Source organism: Carassius gibelio, chromosome A1, assembly GCF_023724105.1.
Source record: "Carassius gibelio isolate Cgi1373 ecotype wild population from Czech Republic chromosome A1, carGib1.2-hapl.c, whole genome shotgun sequence".
In the NCBI taxonomy this organism is placed as follows: domain Eukaryota; kingdom Metazoa; phylum Chordata; class Actinopteri; order Cypriniformes; family Cyprinidae; genus Carassius; species Carassius gibelio.
Window position 1 is genome coordinate 16627378 of NC_068371.1, and position 18494 is coordinate 16645871.

The 18494-nt window shown below is 41.9% G+C and overlaps 1 protein-coding gene across 1 annotated transcript in view; it reads left to right on the top strand.

Annotated features, from left to right (window-relative positions):
- The first annotated feature begins 8822 nt into the window (after nt 1-8822).
- Nucleotides 8823-18494, top strand: part of LOC128015007 (growth hormone receptor-like) — a 67952-nt gene continuing 58280 nt past the window's right edge. The window contains exon 1 of the mRNA XM_052598768.1: nt 8823-9016. The gene's annotated coding sequence lies outside the window, so the exon portion shown is untranslated. The remainder of the gene's footprint in view (nt 9017-18494) is intronic.

Below are 18494 nucleotides of genomic sequence, written 5' to 3' on the forward strand. Positions count from 1 at the left end.
TCTGGCACAGACTTCAAACAAACTAACGGTCAATAGGGTAAAACTTTCTGTCAAAAGCACATGATCGATGCGTGAGGAGTCTTTCATCTTCCGTTTAAACTAGCCGTCAAAACCATGATTTAAAACTAATTAGGTCAATAGGGTAAAACTTTCTGTCAAAAACGCATGATCGATGCGTGGGAAGGTCATAGGTTAACCCATCCATCATAAGGTCACCGGAAGTTCAACCTGTCAAAAGGTCAAAGGTCAAAGTCATAAATCATCATGACAGGACGTATAGTATAAGTACTACTGATAGTCACATACTTGAAGGACAGAATTTAAAGGAAACAGTAAGATTTGCACATTTTGTTTATTTTATTTTTTATTTTTTTGTCAGTGACACCTGAGTCAGACAAGTGCATTAGGTAACCCAGCAAGATGCTTGAATTTCCTTTGCAGGACACTGACTGAGTGTGTATGCTCTACCAGACCAAGTGCTTTGGCTCTGAAGGCATTGCTGATCTTCTAGGCTTTATTGGAGTTAACAGTTGTGGACACAGTAAAAGTCACAGCAGCCGCGTGAATGACCTGGGTATCCTGTCTCACTGTACAGAGTACAAGGTCCTCTGGCCACCATAAGTATTCATTTCTACACCACATGCAGAATGATCTAATCATCTAATATGGTGTAGTTCTATTTTATTCTTACTGACCGCCAGAGGCAGTGCTTCACACAGAATATTACAGCTCTTACTCATGCATATGTCGAGTCTAATTACAACAAAGTCATCACATGACTCAGAATGTCATGGAGATCTTCCCTATTTATAATCCTGTGACATCCGGCAAACTGTCTCTATAATCTTCTTGAAAACATGCAAAACTGCAGGTCAAAAAGAAACTTTAAATTAAATACCATTGATTCTGTCTTTAACAACCTCATAACAAAGATTTTGTTGGAGCTGCACGAAAAGCATCCTCAAGGGGTTGTGGCGGATCAAGTTCACTTATCATCAGAAGTATGATATTTGTCTGTTTTTTTTCAGGCGCGGAAGGTAAGTTTGTGGACCTATGATTGAGAGTGTGTTTCGCTCCGTGGAAAGTCAAGTTAGGTTAAACAGGGCTCAACATTAAGCTTTGACAAGCAGTTGTCCTTTAAAAAGTAAAAAAGTAACTTGTTTTTTTTTTTTTTTTGGAACAAATGTAATTTATTCTGAAGCAGTCTTTCAGTGTTCTATTAGATATTACTTTAATCAGCATATTTTTGATATCTGCCTTTAATCGATTGCTGTTACACTTTTTAACTTTATGAAGGACAATATTTTCTTAAAATGATTAAATGTACATGTCTCCATTTACATCAAATTCTTGTGATCACATGTGATCAATACATTAAGTTAGAATAATAAGACACTTTATGATTGTTACTATTAAAATGAAATCAGAATCAACAAACTCCATCTGTCTAAATGCATAAATCATGTTATTAGATTAATGTTTTACTTTTTTGACATACAAATATGAAATGTTGGAAAAATGCAATGATTCTTTTAAATATGAAATTAAACCACCAGTAGGTGGTGGCAAGTCACTGTCTTAATGAGTAAATCGTTGAATCAACTGATTCGTTCAAACAGCTAGATTCAATAGATTAATTGTTTTTATAAATGGCTGTTTTTATAAATGGCTCATTGAATTATTGACTCATTCAAAAATTAATAATTTAGCAATGAAAAACTGCTGTGTGTTGCTCACAGATGTGCTATTGTTCTGCTGTGGCCTGAGAGCATGTTGAATTCCACAGTGAAGCTACCGTATCCACTTCCCCTGGTCCCTGCTGTCCTGGAGAAACTTCGGGTAGCCCGTGTCTCCAAACTGGACCTGTGGGGCGCAGACTACCTTGTTCATATCTGTGAAGGTGATGAGGGGAAGACGGCGTTCATTCCCCCTGCAGGCCACTATAAATACCGTGTTATGCCGTATGGCCTGTAAAACTCTCTGTCTTTCTTCCAAGGCTTCATGAACAAGGTGTTCCGGGAGTTCCTCAATAAGTTTGTGATCATCTGAATCAATGATATTACCATCTACTCCTGGAGCCTGGCCGAACATTGCCACCATGTCACTCAGGTCCTCCAGAAGCTCTGTCAACATCAGCAATATCTAAAATTGGAGAAGTGCTAATTCCATTGTTCCTCTGATATGTCATCAGTCAGAAAGGTATCCAAATGGACCAAGGGAAGGTGAAAGCCATCAGGGAATGGCTGCTTACACAGTCGGTGAAGGAACTGCAAAGATACCTGGGATTTGCAAACTTTTCTCGATGGTTTGTGAAGAATTTTAGCATGCTTGCGGCTCCTCTTACTTCCCTGCTATGAGGCAAAACCAAATCCCTGTCCTGGAACAGCCATGTCCATGAAGTGTTCGACCAGCTCAAAGAGAACTTCAGTATGGCCCCCATTCTTCGTCATCCGTATCACCAGGTACCATTTGTAGCGGAAATAGAAGCCTCTACCACCAGTGTTGGGGCCGTGCTGTCACAGCAATGTGGTAAACCTTCAATCCTTCATCCTTTGCTTACTTCTCTAGAAAACTGACCCCGGCGGAGCAGAACTACGACATTGGCAATTGGGAACTGCTCATCATCAAATTAGCCTTGGAGTAGTGGCATCACTGGCTGGAGGGAGCCATCCTTTCTCAGTGATCACGGATCATAAGAATCTCCAATACCTCTAAGAAGCCAAAAGACTTAACCCTTGTCAAGCCTGGTGGGCTTTGTTCTTTACAAGGTTACGATTTACAATCACTTACAAACCCAAAAATCGCAACTCCAAGGCTGTTGCTCTATCCCATTTACATTCTCCTGACACACCAACTTAACCAGAACTCCTTCTCCCTCTAGCCCTGATCGTCAGCCCCATACAGTGGAAGATCAACCAGGAATCCATTATTCCACTCGCACCGAACCTGCTCCGCCGGGCTGCCCAGAAAAGAAGATTTATGTTCCCACCTCTCAGTGTCAGACTCTTCTGGGCTTGGTGCACAAAGTATTGGTCTCTGGGCACCCAGGCAGCCAACGAACCCTCTTGTTCCTCCAGGCTTGGTACTGGTAGTCTAGTATGGCCCAGGATCTCAACCGGTTCGCTTCTCCAAGGCCTGTAAATTCATCCCTCTCAAGTTTACCAACAGCACTGGAAACAGCAGAATACCTATTTACTCAGGTCTTCCGGAACTATGGCCTCCCGAAGGAGTATGATCATGCAGATCAGCACAGCTGGAACAGCTACCTCCCTTGGGCTAAGTATGCACAAAACTGCCTCCGTCAGAATACCATTGGCCTGACTCCTTTCCAGTGCATACTCCGCTACCAGTACCCGCTCTCCCCATGGATGGAAGAGCCTTCAGAGGTTCCAGCTGTGAACTACTGGTTCCGAGAGAGTGTGGGACTCTGCTCATGTCCATCTTCAACGAGCAGTGCAGAGGAATTTGAGCTTCGCAGATGCCCTGCGTACTGTTACTTGTCATTATCTAGGATTTGCAGTACCGGGGAAGCCGATTGCAATATCTAGTCGACTGGGAGGGATACGGACTGGACGGAAGGTCACCCATACAGCCAGCTATATCTCCAAACTCCATGCAGTATCACACTGTCTGGTCTATCGTTCACTACCTGAACAATACCGGACTCCTTTCATGAATAATTACCTGTTGTTCCCTTATCTCCAGTATTCTCCTACGTCTCTGTGATCCTGATTCTCCTCTGCACCTCATAATCTCCAGGATTTCTGCAAATATCAGACCCAAGATTATCAAGAGCTAAAATACTCAGAACCTTCATATCTCTCATACTAACTTGCCTTTGATCCTCACCATTTCAACATTGTCAATAAACCCTTCTGTTTACCTGCACTTCTCTTGGCTCTGGCCTGTTTGTAACAACTGCAGGGTAAGGCTAAAATAGTATGTTAGTAAACTAAACATCATAAACCCACCTGTTTAGACAAGTACCAGATAGGATGTCCAGAACTTTCATATCTCTCATACTCACCTGCCTTTGATCCTCGCCATTTCAACATTGTTAATAAACGCTTCTGTTTACCTGCACTTCTCTTGTCTCTGGCCTTTTTTTATGACAACTGCAGGGTAAGTCTAATAGTAAGTTAGTAAACTAAACATCATAAACCCACCTGTTTAGACAAGTACTAAATAGAATGTAAGGAAACATTTTAATAGGACTGAATTTTTAAGCGATCACAACTTAAAACATTCTAATGTATACAAATAATGGATTATCACTGACTTAATTGTATCCAGAGTTTAAGCACTGTAAAATTCCGGTTAAAATCAAGAAAATCAACTCCAAATCCACACACTGTATGATAAAATTATATCTTACTTGCATAGTTTATACATCGGCACTCTGTTGCTTATGATGAGAGAATTTGCAAGTTGCAGTCAGAATTCTTTCAGCACACACACACTGAAAAAAAATAATAAACCTAATCTGATTGGCCATTGTGAAAAAGAAATATGATGTGAACCGGTCTAAATTTAATTCTGTAATCAATACTTCATTTAATTTTCAGTTTCACTAGTTTCATATTCCAAGTATTATAGTCAAGTCACCTTTATTTATATAGCCCTTTTAACAATAGAGATTGTAACAAAGCAACTGAAAACCTCCCTTCCCAAATGTACCCTTACATATCCGATGTCCCCTTTTCTATGACTATATAGGTGTGTTCTATTTGATGCAGCACTGCACAGACCAATCAGTGTACGACATCAAAGTACCGCAAGAGCAATTCGAAAGCGATATCTGCTGTCTAATTGCTCTCACTGTACTTTAATACCATATACCGATCGATCTGTCCAGTGCCACTTCAAGTCGAACACACACAATGTGTACCTGGGCTATTATGCTGACCAGCTTTACGCACACTGTATGGTTAACAAAGAGATATACATTGCAAGATGATGAGATAATATACCCAAACAACCACCTGAACCAGAATATCATAATTTAAATTCACTTTATTCATTTTCATTGACATAACATGTATACACTTATTTAATTAGTAGCCGTTAGCAATAAAAAGAGCTTACTCTAACGCTATGTGCAGCCAAAGAGTGTATCCAAATTTGAATACTTATTTCATTTAAATCTGTTGTCATATCCAGAATTTGTCACGTGCCCTCATGGTAATTACATAGGCCATGTTCACACAGCAGAAGAATACAGTTGTCCATCCTGTATTTCAGTCCTTAATACAGTTACGTTCACACACAATATGGTTATTTTCAGGCATGACAACTGCATTCTGCAAACAAACTCTCACCTGTAAATTTTCAGGACTCACAGCCATGGCCGTAGCCGGGGTTTGAAAATTAGACAGTTGTGTAAAATAAATGCTACCGCTTATATGCTTAGTATTTTGCTCCCACATACTGATGCAAGACTGTAAAATATGAAACTTGGTTTAAAACTTGTATGGTTGCTCATTTAAAATCTAATATGGCAGACCACACACTATGCAGTGAAATGGCGTAAAAGATTGTTCACTTAGATTCTTTTTGTAACGTGCTGCAACTGCTCAGCAAGCACTATCAAAGTATTTGAATGTTGAGTAGCAAGCTCATTGGCTGCTGATGTGAAAAAAAAAATAATAATAATTTTAAAAAAACCAATCAGCTGCTTGAATAGTGATGTCATTGTCAGATTAAGTCAAAATCGCCATGCCATCTAGAGTTTCATGACAGAACTTTACATTAATTATTCATTTAATTAAGATTATCTGTAAACACAGTTAGATCTTTCAGTTCAGATCTACCTTCATTATATAGTGACTCTTAACTAAATGTCAAACTGTGAGGATGCTGTAATTTTAGAATATAATTCACAAACTTTGAATAAAAAAAATATATTTGAAATCACTATACAAAAGCACTGCTTGAGAAATCAAGCTGATTATTTATTAGTCTTGTTTCTTCCCATTCAGAAATGTAGGTGTAACAATATTAAAACTCCATATACATCGGGAAGAAGGAGGCGGGAACCGGCGCACAATCAAAAATCACTTTAATATTCAAAAATAAACAAAACAGCGCGTCAGCCCCTCACGGCGACTGATGCGCACAAATAAAAGCCAAAACATAAAATAATGTCCCAGGCCTGGTCCTCTCTCGTCCTTCACTATAGTCGCTCCAGTTTTATATCCTTCCATCTCCTACGTGGGACTCGATACTGGCGGTGGGGCGCAGGTGTAGCTCATCTCCAATCACTACACCTGGCCTCACTCCTCGTTCCCACGCCTCTCGGCCCCGCCCCACTCGCCACATACCCCCATCGCCCCTCGCAGGCCGGGGGGTACCCTCGAGACTGCACTCTACTCCTCCGCCCCCCCTTCCCTCCGGGGGGGACCGCTCACGGGGACCTGCGGGAACCTGGGGGTAGGACACACGAGGCGAGAGAAAAGGAGATGGAAGGAGGAGCGACAGGGACGAGAGAGGGGAGAGAGGAAAAAAAAAAAAAAAAAATTCCGGTTCCCAGACGCACTGCTGCTCGGCCCTCCACCAGCTGGGTGATCTCCTCCGCGGTGCCCGGCGGTGGCACTGGACGGCCCTCGGCGGACGGCATGACACTCCTCCGCCGCCCGGTGGACGGCGACGGCTCCTCCGATTTTGGGCAGCGGCAGGAGTCCCCCGTTCCCTGCCCCTCCGGATTCCATCACGGAGGCGGCAGGCTCCGGCCCCCTGGCGAACGGCGCCGACTCCTCCGCTCCCTCACGGACGGCAGCCGCCCCTCCATATCGTGGGCGGCCGGCAGCGAGCTCGCCCGTCCCCGGCAACTCGCTCCAGCCCACCGCCTCGAGCGTCCATGGCGGCACATACTTCGCCTTCTCGAGGGCACCGCGGATTCACCACAGCAGCGAGGGATCTTCAGCAGCGCGTCCCTCCTTCTCCCGGGTTTCGGCACCACTGTAACAATTTAAAACTCCATATACATCGGGAAGAAGGAGGCGGGAACCGGCGCACAATCAAAAATCACTTTAATATTCAAAAATAAACAAAACAGCGCGTCAGCCCCTCACGGCGACTGACGCGCACAAATAAAAGCCAAAACATAAAATAATGTCCCAGGCCTGGTCCTCTCTCGTCCTTCACTATAGTCGCTCCAGTTTTATATCCTTCCATCTCCTACGTGGGACTCGATACTGGTGGTGGGGCGCAGGTGTAGCTCATCTCCAATCACTACACCTGGCCTCACTCCTCGTTCCCACGCCTCTCGGCCCCGCCCCACTCGCCACAGTAGGCCTATAATATCCTATAAAAATTATTTTGCAATATATGTTACCTATAAGGTGATATAATTTTCAGATATGTACATTCTCTAGTTTGATGTAGATACAAGTTTATAACATATAGAAAACACCCATACATGTGTTAATATCTAACATTATAGGGGATACTATTTAGAGAGTTTTACAGTTGGTTTGATATCTTTATCTCAAACGGTTTCAGAGTTTAATGAATTTAAGTAGGTACAGTATAGTAAACATATAAAAAAATATAGTTCCAGTACTGTATATACAAAATAATACAGGCATAATCTTAAAAAAAAGCCTTGTGCATTATAGGGAATAATTTAGAGATTTTTACAGTTGGTTTTATATCTTTAGATCACATGGTTTTGTCGTTTATAGTATTGCATACATTAAAAGTTTTACAATTATTATAAAACATATAAAATGCCAATTCCAAAAACGGAGCCTTGTGGAATAGCAGGGATGTTTTTCTGGGGATTTTAGTATTGGTTTTAAAGTATAATGGCATGTAGTTCTTATTTGTATATATATATATATATATATATATATATACATTTTTTATATATATATGTATTTTTTTGTATATACATTATATATATATATATATATATATATATATATATATATATATATATATATATATATATATATATATTTCTAGAAATTAAGCCTCGTACGTGCAACGAAAAGGGCATATATTTATGTCTGAGTTAGTCTGGAAAGAGTTTAATTGGTATGAAACTGAATGTCTAATGAATGTCAACGTCAAACTAAGTTTCAAGTTAACCTCCGTTGAGTGTCGCATCCTAACATCAGTTAATTATTATTATTATTATTATTATTATTATTATTGCAAGTTTGTGTGGAAAACAAACGGTTTCAGAGTTTAATGAATTTAAGTAGGTACAGTATAGTAAACATATAAAAAATATAGTTTCAGTACTGTATATACAAAATAATACAGGCATAATCTTAAAAAAAAAAAGCCTTGTGCATTATAGGGAATAATTTAGAGATTTTTACAGTTGGTTTTATATCTTTAGATCACATGGTTTTGTCGTTTATAGTATTGCATACATTAAAAGTTTTAAAATTATTATAAAACATATAAAATGCCAATTCCAAAAACGGAGCCTTGTGGAATAGCAGGGATGTTTTTCTGGGAATATATTTTTTATATATATTTCTAGAAATTAAGCCTCGTACGTGCAACGAAAAGGGCATATATTTATGTCTGAGTTAGTCTGGAAAGAGTTTAATTGGTATGAAACTGAATGTCTAATGACTGTCAACGTCAAACTAAGTTTCAAGTTCACCTCCGTTGAGTGTCGCATCCTAACATCAGTTAATTATTATTATTATTATTATTATTATTATTATTATTATTATTATTGCAAGTTTGTGTGGAAAACAACAACCAATGCGCGCGGCGCGGCGCAGCCGCGGCAGGTTGACGTGCAATCAGGTGGAGCGACGCAGATCTGCTGTTAGGTATCGTCGAGCGGCGTAGCTCCGGAATTCTGATTCCTGAATATTGAAGTAAACACGGAGCCGGGAGTGTACTGCAGCACATTTGATTCCCGAACATCTGAAGGAAACAAGGAGCCTGGCGTCTGCTGCTGTCGCCGTTACTGTCGCGGTTCGTACGAGGATCGCGGCTGCTTTAATGGTTTCTAGGCAAATTAGGAACGTTTTCAAGGATTAGTAAGAAGGTAAGACATTTTGTTGTTTCCAACAAATGGGCTTTAACATTTGAACACAACATCTGAGACACTTGTTGAACTTGACACTTAAGCCTATGCGAAATTTTCTGCTTTTGTTTGTGCGATAAAAGACGCCTTTAAAAGTGATGTTTATACTTTTTGTTTCACTTGAAGAGATGTCAGTTAGACAGACACTGTGTTTTCAGTTGATATTTAATTGGGTGACAGTCTGTTATTGCTTTATATAGTGTGTTTACCTTCGAGTTGAGAAGCAAATGATTGATGAGACGCGTTAATTCATCCGACGCATACGTCCGTGTTTACTTGCGAGTCTCATTATTTCACCTTTCTAATCACAAATATAATATCTTGCATTACCAGTCACAGAATAATTAAAACATAACTCATCGCGTTTATTCTTGACATTCGATGTAAAGTATCCGAATAGTTTCGACAGATTGTTTTGAAGGAAAGCCTCATAAAATCTCATATTAAGGAACGTTGCTATGTTCTCGATGTTTGATAAGTAAATAGCCTATAAAAAAAAACGTTTTATCGGTCAAATCATGTTTGCTGTAAAGCTAATGGCAACATGTTTGGGTTCGTTTGAGCTGCAGAAAGAGTAAATTCATTATTCCACACTAGCTTCAGAAGTCCGCGTGTGTTTAGTGTGTGAACCTGTTTTGCTAATCTAATCTCGCGGCCGGGGTCGCGCTGCATTCCATCCAGTTTGCAATAACCGACACGCAAACTACACAACTACACAAGCCCTTCATGATAACATTTATCAAAAATCCAACAATGGCAGCAGCGCAGGAATCGGCATCAATATTACCCAAGTCCGCGCATCAGGGGTCGATGCGTTGGGCTGAAACTGTCAGGACGCACATGCGCTTGTGTTAAACAGATAGCGCCAATCACCATCACACATCCTCTGCCACTTGTCTCTAACATTAACACATGCAAAAGTACATAACGCATATACACACATGTACGTGTACTGTACATAATCTCTCCCACTTTTGCAGAACTCAGAGTTTGGGTTTTTAAAGTCAACTTGAAATCCAATAGGACTCTATTTCCCTGCTTTTATTCATCAGTGCACGTTAATTATAAATAAAAGACAAACATGAATTTTTCTTGTTTTGTAAGTAATATTTATATTGTGAATAATCTGGGAATACTGACATCAGATGATTTGTGATATTTGAAGATAATTGTAATATTTTGCACAAGTGCTTTGATGGATGTCGCCATAGTGCCCTTAATTTGTCATTTAGTTATTCATTAGTAGGCCTATTATTATTTTTTCACCAACAGTAAAATATTAATTTAATTTAATCAGTCATTGAACGACTAGTCCACTGTCCCAACTAATAGTTATTCACCAGATATGGACAGTATTGAAATGTCGGAGACGAGTTTGAACATGCTGCCTTTAACACGGAGTGTGTTCATATAATGCTGTGGTTTAACACGGTGTCAGATTGTTGGTTTCTATGAAGGCGAGAAACCTAATTTTCTTGAAACTAATTGCATAATGACATCATTCACAAACATGTTCCACACCACACATAGAGGAAAGTCAAAGATTGTACCAAAGAATTAAAACAGATAATCATCGTTATATAATTTGATTTCATTATTTTGCGTCTCAAAATGTGCAAGTGAGTATAGTTACAACAGTGGTTTTGTTGTGGTTTTTCTTCAGGACCCTGATTTTTCTTTGAATTAACTTAAAATCAAACATTGACATATTAGTATTAGATGTTGCTACCCAGCAATTTAACTTTAGAAAACACATTGCATTAAGCACAAAGTTAAGAGTTTAATTAATTAAGTGAAGCCATAGTAAACATCACCTGACTCCTATGTTTCTGTCATCTTGAATAGTTTTGTTAGTGGTTTTTGAGGATGAGGGCTTCACACAACCTTTCCATGTTGACTTCTGCGTTATTTGACCCACAATTAATTTGTGTTAAAATGACATTTTATTGGACACACAGACTTAGATAACTAAAATCTATTGGAGGCATTGAAACAGACCTAGGTGAGTGTAGAGTAATGGATCAAGGTTGGACTTCACACTATATACATATTTACAGCATACAGAATTGGACACAATCCTAGTAATAAAAGTTAAGCAATGTTTGTTTTTTTTAGGTATTTGTTATGAACTTAATTCATAGTAGCTGTGAATTGATACTTGTATATGCAAAGTCTTAGTCATAATAATTTTGTGTCCGATGGCATTTCATTTTCTCCGGTACAGACTTCTGATCCTTTGAATTTATTGATTGTAAGTAGAAAAACAGTGCATGTGAAGTTCATTATAAAATATTCTGCTGCATATATAAGTAGTTGTAATGTTGGTAGGTTGATTCTAATTATTATTTAATGCTGTTTTATAACAAAGTTCGGGAGGAACAGTCGCAGTTCATTAACCTGATTAACACAAGTGGAGACCAATCAGTAATCAACTCATGACAAGGTATAAATAACAGCAGAACCTATCTCTGTTCATTGACGGTTTTCAGCATGACCAACTTCCTGGTTCAGGTCTGATATTCTTGCGCTGCGGCATCCTGAAAAGTTTAGATGTTTTCAACTCGATGCGGTGCGGACGCGCCTGAGAAGAGAGAAAAAAAAAAAAAAAAGGGGTGATAGGTGACCGGCCCCTTAAAAGACAGCGTGCCACGAGACAACAGTCACAAATCACCGAGCTACCCAGAATCAGCTCCAGATCTCTGGAAACCATGCTAAACCTTGCAGAACCATGACTACATTCTATGGTCATGATGCTAAAGAACATTTCATGACGTCTCAGACAACGGTAAATTTATTGCTACCGTGGTTTAATTATAAATGCTGTCATAAACTCATATTTACAATAGTAAAATAATTTTTTGCCTCTTATTTTATACTGTTAAAACTTCCTCCATATTGGTTGAAAATGAACAAAGGTTGAAAATGTTACTAACCTGTCTACTCTTCCCACAGTCAAGGAGGGGGAACTCAGGGCCCAGTGGTTAGAGAGTGGACTCCTAACCCTAGGGTCGTGGGTTCGAGTCACGGCCCGGCCATGCCATGACTGAGGTGTCCTTGAGCAGGGCACCGAACCCCCAGCTGCTCCCTGGGCGCCGCAGCATAAATGGTTGCCCACTGCTCCGGGTGTGCGTTCACGGTGTGTGCGCGTTCACTGCTGTGTGTGCACTTTGGATGGGTTAAATGCAGAGCTGCTTCCACAGGAGCCTTTTTCATATCTCCCCATTGCCGCAGCAGTGCCTGCTCCCGCAGGAGCCTTTTCCATATCTCCTCACTGCCGCAGCAGTGTCTGCTCCCGCAGGAGCCCCTTTCGTATCTCCTCACTGCCGCAGCAGTGTCTGCTCCCGCAGGAGCCCCTTTCGTATCTCCTCACTGCCGCAGGAGTGTCTGCTCCCGCAGGAGCCCCTTTCGTATCTCCTCACTGCCGCAGCAGTGTCTGCTCCCGCAGGAGCCCCTTTCGTATCTCCTCACTGCCGCAGCAGTGTCTGCTCCCGCAGGAGCCCCTTTCGTATCTCCTCACTGCCGCAGGAGTGTCTGCTCCCGCAGGAGCCCCTTTCGTATCTCCTCACTGCCGCAGCAGTGTCTGCTCCCGCAGGAGCCCCTTTCGTATCTCCTCACTGCCGCAGTATTGTCTGCTCCCGCAGGAGCCTTTTCTGTACCTCCCCCATATATATATATAAAAAAAAAAAAAAAGATTTCATCATGTTAAGCCATTTCACTGAAATAAGCTGTTCAGTTTTCACAATAGGCGACGTGAATTTCAACAAGGGTTCATGATCAGCTTTGATGCCCCACATTCCCAGTCGCATTAGCCTCTGCATAATACGCCGTTTTCAAACATAATCAAAAATTTTAATTTAAAAGTCTCTCAGTCTCTCAGCGGACGCAGTAAATATTTATTCGCTTCCACTGCCCTTCCAGCGAGCACTAGTATATTTATCCGTTTTCACTGTCCGTCCAGCGAGCACCAGTCTCTCAACGGATGCAGTAAATATTATCTGTTTCCACTGTCCGTCCAGCGAGCACCAGTCTCTCAGCGGACACAGTAAATATTTATTTGTTTCCACTGCCTGTCCAGCGAGCACGAGTCTCTCAGCGGACGCAGTAAATATTTATTCGTTTCCACTGCCCATCCAGCGAGCACCAGTCTCTCAGCGGACGCAGTAAATAATTATCCGTTTCCACTGCCCGTCCAGTGAGCACCAGTCTCTCAGCGGACGCAGTAAATATTTATTCGTTTCCACTGCCCGTCCAGCGAGCACGAGTCTCTCAGCGGACGCAGTAAATATTTATTAGTTTCCACTGCCCGTCCAGCGAGCACCAGTCTCTCAGCGGACGCAGTAAATATTTATCCGTTTCCACTGTCCGTCCAGCGAGCACCAGTCTCTCAACGGACGCAGTAAATATTTATCCCCTTCCACTGCCTGTCCAGTGAGCACCAGTCTCTCAGCGGACGCAGTAAATATTCATCCGTTTCCACTGTCCGTCCAGCGAGCACGAGTCTCTCAGTGGACGCAGTAGATATTTATTCATTTCCACTGCCCGTCCAGCGAGCACCAGTCTCTCAGCGGACGCAGTAAATATTCATCCGTTTCCACTGTCCGTCCAACGAGCACTAGTCTCTCAGCGGACGCAGTAAATATTTATTCGTTTCCACTTTCCGTCAAGCAAGCACCAGTCTCTCAGCGGACGCAGTAAATATTTATTTGTTTCCACTGTCCGTCCAGCGAGCACGAGTCTCTCAGCGGACGCAGTAAATATTTATTAGTTTCCACGGTCTGTCCAGCGAGCACTAGTATATTTATCCGTTTCCCCTGTCCGTCCAGCGAGCACCAGTCTCTCAGCGGACGCAGTAAATATTTATCCGTTTCCACTGTCCGTCCAGCGAGCACTAGTCTCTCAGCGGACGCAGTAAATATTCATCCGTTTCCACTGTCCGTCCAGCGAGCACGAGTCTCTCAGCGGACGCAGTTAATATTTATTAGTTTCCACTGTCCGTCCAGCGAGCACCAGTCTCTCAGCGGACGCAGTAAATATTTATCCGTTTCCACTGCCCGTCCAGCGAGCACCAGTCTCTCAGAGGACGCAGTAAATATTTATTCGTTTCCACTGTCCGTCCAGTGAGCACTAGTCTCTCAGCGGACGCAGTAAATATTCATCTGTTTCCACTGTCCGTCCAGCGAGCTCCAGTCTCTCAGCGGACGCAGTAAATATTTATTAGTTTCCACTGCCCGTCCAATGAGCACTAGTCTCTCAGCGGACGCAGTAAATATTTATTCATTTACACTGTCCGTCCAGCGAGCACGAGTCTCTCAGCGGACGCAGTAAATATTTATTTGTTTCCACTGCCCGTCCAATGAGCACTAGTCTCTCAGCGGACGCAGTAAATATTTATTCATTTACACTGTCCGTCCAGCGAGCACCAGTCTCTCAGCGGACGCAGTAAATATTTATTCATTCAACTGTCCGTCCAGCGAGCCTCAGTCTCCCAGCGGACGCAGAAATACCCATTTGCCTCCACCAGTCCAGCGAGCACTAGTCTCCCAGCGGACCCAGTAAATATCTATTTGTCTCCTCTATCAGTCCGCGAGCACTAGTCTCACAGCGGACTCAATAACATCTATTTTTCCACTGTTTGTCCAGCGAGCACTAGTCTCCCAGCGGACGCAGAAATATCCATTGATTTCCCTGTCCGTCCAGCGAGCACTAGTCTCTCAGCGGATGCAGTAATTACCTAATTCCTTCTACCTGTCCAGTGGGCCTCAGTCTCCCAGGGGACACCGTAAATACATATTTTTCCTCTGCCTGTCCAGCGAGCCTCAGTCTCCCAGCGGACGCAGTAATATCTATTGGTTTCCTCTGTCTGTCCAACAAGCACTAGTGTCTCAGCGGACGCAGTAAATACCTATTCATTTCCTCTACCCATCCAGCGAGCCTCAGTCTCCCAGTGGACGCAGTATGCATCCATCTCTTTCTGTTCTTCATCCAGCGAGCCAGTCTTCCAGCAGATGCAGGAATATAATTTGTTTCCTCTATCTGTCCAGCGAGCCTCAGCCTCCCAGCAGACACATTACGCATCTAGTCAATATATCATTACACCTCGCAGGCAGACGGTGGAGCCTGTCTTCCCGACATCGTAACCGCTTCTTCCTCAACTATTAACCAACAGGACCTGCCTGCTCCTCTACTTCTGCCAGAGGCAATGCGAGATCTCCTGGTCAAACGACCATACTTCTAAGAACGTCAGCCCGCCAAATCTCTGCGTTTTGGGGGGTTCGTAGTCCGGCGGCTGTCCTTTTGCTCTCTTGTTTTGGGGGGAGTACTCTGGGTTCGGGCCACATCCCGAGCTCGGAGCCCTCCACCCGGACAGCACGCCAAATACGCATAAACTTACGGTATTAATATACGTAGATGTGAACTCGTGAAATGCTGTTTTATAACAAAGTTCGGGAGGAACAGTCGCAGTTCATTAACCTGATTAACACAAGTGGAGACCAATCAGTAATCAACTCATGACAAGGTATAAATAACAGCAGAACCTATCTCTGTTCATTGACGGTTTTCAGCATCCCTCCTCCACCCCATTTCTCCTCACTTATAGATCCATCTACTCTTACCACAACCGGGGGGAGTACTCTGGGTTCGGGCCACATCCCGAGCTCGGAGCCCTCCACCCGGACAGCACGCCAAATACGCATAAACTTACGGTATTAATATACGTAGATGTGAACTCGTGAATTGACCCATTGCTGCAGAGTGGTTTCACCATTATTTGTGCTTTCATGGTGACTTGTCTGTCTGACTGATTGGTTGATCTCTCTTCAGGCTTATGGGTAATTTAGTTCTTTGTGAGCTGAATAATGGCTTTTCTGTATTTGGTAGAGCTGCTTTGAATTTATTTTAAAGTTGAACTTCACACACTGTTCAAAACTAAACTACCGGTAAACTGAACTGAACCAACACTGAACTGTCTTGAGAAATAACACTATTGTCTTTTTATAGCTGCTCTACAACAGAATCTTTATTTTCTCTGTTTTGATTCAGCTTTTTTCATGTTTATCACTGTGAAACTGCTTTTGACACCATCTGTGTAGTATAAAGTGCTATGAAGTTGGCTTGACTTCACTGAGGGTTTGTGGATTAGACATGATTTTATGGTCTCTGATAAATCACTGCTTCCAAAAATATCTGTTGTGCTTTCCTGTCAGGTTAACCAGATCATATTAACAGATTACATTATTGAGAACTGTTGTTCAGGCATCCACTGGGACTGTAAAGGTCAGTCTGTTTTCATCATCTGTGGATAAATCAGATCACACTCTCATGCAATTAATGCATATCACATAGTCTTATGGTTCAGAAAGATCTAAAATTATGGATAGCAGGTTTTTATCAGATGATGGTGAGGTGTGTGTGTGTCTGTGTGTGTTATATGGTTTAGTGGTTCTCACTGACCCAGATGGAAATGTTGACTGTATGCTGAAGTGTCCACATGCCTCAATGGACAGTGAAATGCCCCTGAAAGCTATTGATTTTTCTTTATTTTTCCTTTATGACATAAATAGTTCAAACTCCTCAGATTCAGAACTGGAAGTGATTTTTGTTGCATGAATTGATTGCAATCACCAGTAGGGGTGCTCCAATTTATCGGCTTCTGATCACTATTGGCCAATAATTGTGTTGGGATGTTTGATCTACAGCAGTCAAGATGGCTGAAAAAATGTATATGAATTTTGTATTTAAATATCATCATAAATCTAAATATATTTTGAATTTAAAATGCATAATTTCAGTTAGGGTGAAGAAAAGCTTGAAGAAAGGCCACTAGAGGGCGCATCGAGCAAAATATTACTAATGCACGTTTACTCCAAGCAAAAGTTGCTAAAACAACTATAAACAAAACAGCATCATGTATGTATGCCTAGTTTAATACAAAGGGCAGAAAGCCAATCACACCGATTCAATTTTTTCATTTAAAAATATCAGATGCATTGGGATGGGGGAAAAACCCCGCCATATCGATATGTTTTTTTCAAAGTTAAACTTGAATTCATTTTACATGGCTTTCTAAACATGCTGCTCCTTTGTGTGAGATACAAGTGCAATGGTGATAGATGTCCCTCTAGAAAATTCACAAAATATGTGTTCTGTGTGAATGGCTTGGTTTTGATGTAAACAAGATCTTCTCAAGATCTATTCAGGCCCTGAATAAATGTCTAAAAATCCTGATTGAAGTATTACTATAAATAATTCTTCATGATAAAAATAAGGCTTTTATAAGATTGGTATCTGTGATCGTATCGGGAGATACTGCTTTCTGTGAGTGGCAATCGGTGATCAGCCTCAAAAATCAAGTCAAGTCAAGTTGAGCTTTATTGTCATTCTGCTACATGTGTGGACATACAGTAAAGAAAAATGTTGTGCTTCACAGTACCATGTTGACAGACCTACAACAGTTAAGTAAAACAATGTAAGCCTATACACAACTAACCTACTGACAGCTTTTGACTATAAATTTACTATATATATATAATTTTTTACCTATACATAAACTAAAAAATACAAACTATACAAATGCTTCAGATAGATACTGTTCCTTACACAACTAACCTACTGACAGATTTTGACTATAAATACTATGTATAAATGTTTGCTTATACATAAACAATCAAAAAAAATACAGACTATACGAATGCTTCACATAACACTGTATACTGGAGGTGAGATGGTCAATGTTTCAGGAGGTAGGGGGTTGGTGTGGGGTTACAGAGGAGGCAAGGGTGATTTGAGTTCAGGGCTCTCACAGCCTGGGGGGAAAAGCTGCTGAGCAGTCTGGCGGAGCAGACTATGATGCTCTGGGACCATCTTCCTGATTGTAGGAGCTGGAAGATACAATTCCCATACCAGACAGTGATGCAGCTGGTCAGCACGTTCATGGTGCCCCTGTAGAATGTGGTGAGGATGGGTGTAGGGAGGCTTGCTTTTTCCAGCCGGCAAAGAAAGTGTAGGTGCTGTTGTGCCTTCTTGGAGAGTGACATGGTGTCGGTGGTCCAGGTGAGATCCTCTGTGATGTGCACCCCCAGCAATTTAGTGCTGTGCTGACTCTCTCCACAGTCGAGCTGTCGATAGTCAGTGGGGTATGGTCAATGGAGTTTCTCCTGAAGTCCATCACATCCTCCTTTGTCTTACATGGATAGACAGGTTGTTAGCGCCACATCATTCAGCCAGCTGTGCCACTTCCTCTCTGTAGTGCATTTCATGACTGCTGCTGATGAGACCTACCACAGTTAGGGAACTTGATGATGTGGTTGGAGCTGAACTTGGCAGTGCAGCCGTGGGTTAACAGCATGAAGAGCAGCGGGCTGAGCACACTTGTGGTGCACCTGTGCTTAGTGTGTTAGTGCTCGAGGTGTTGTGGCCGACACGGACTGACTGAGGTCTT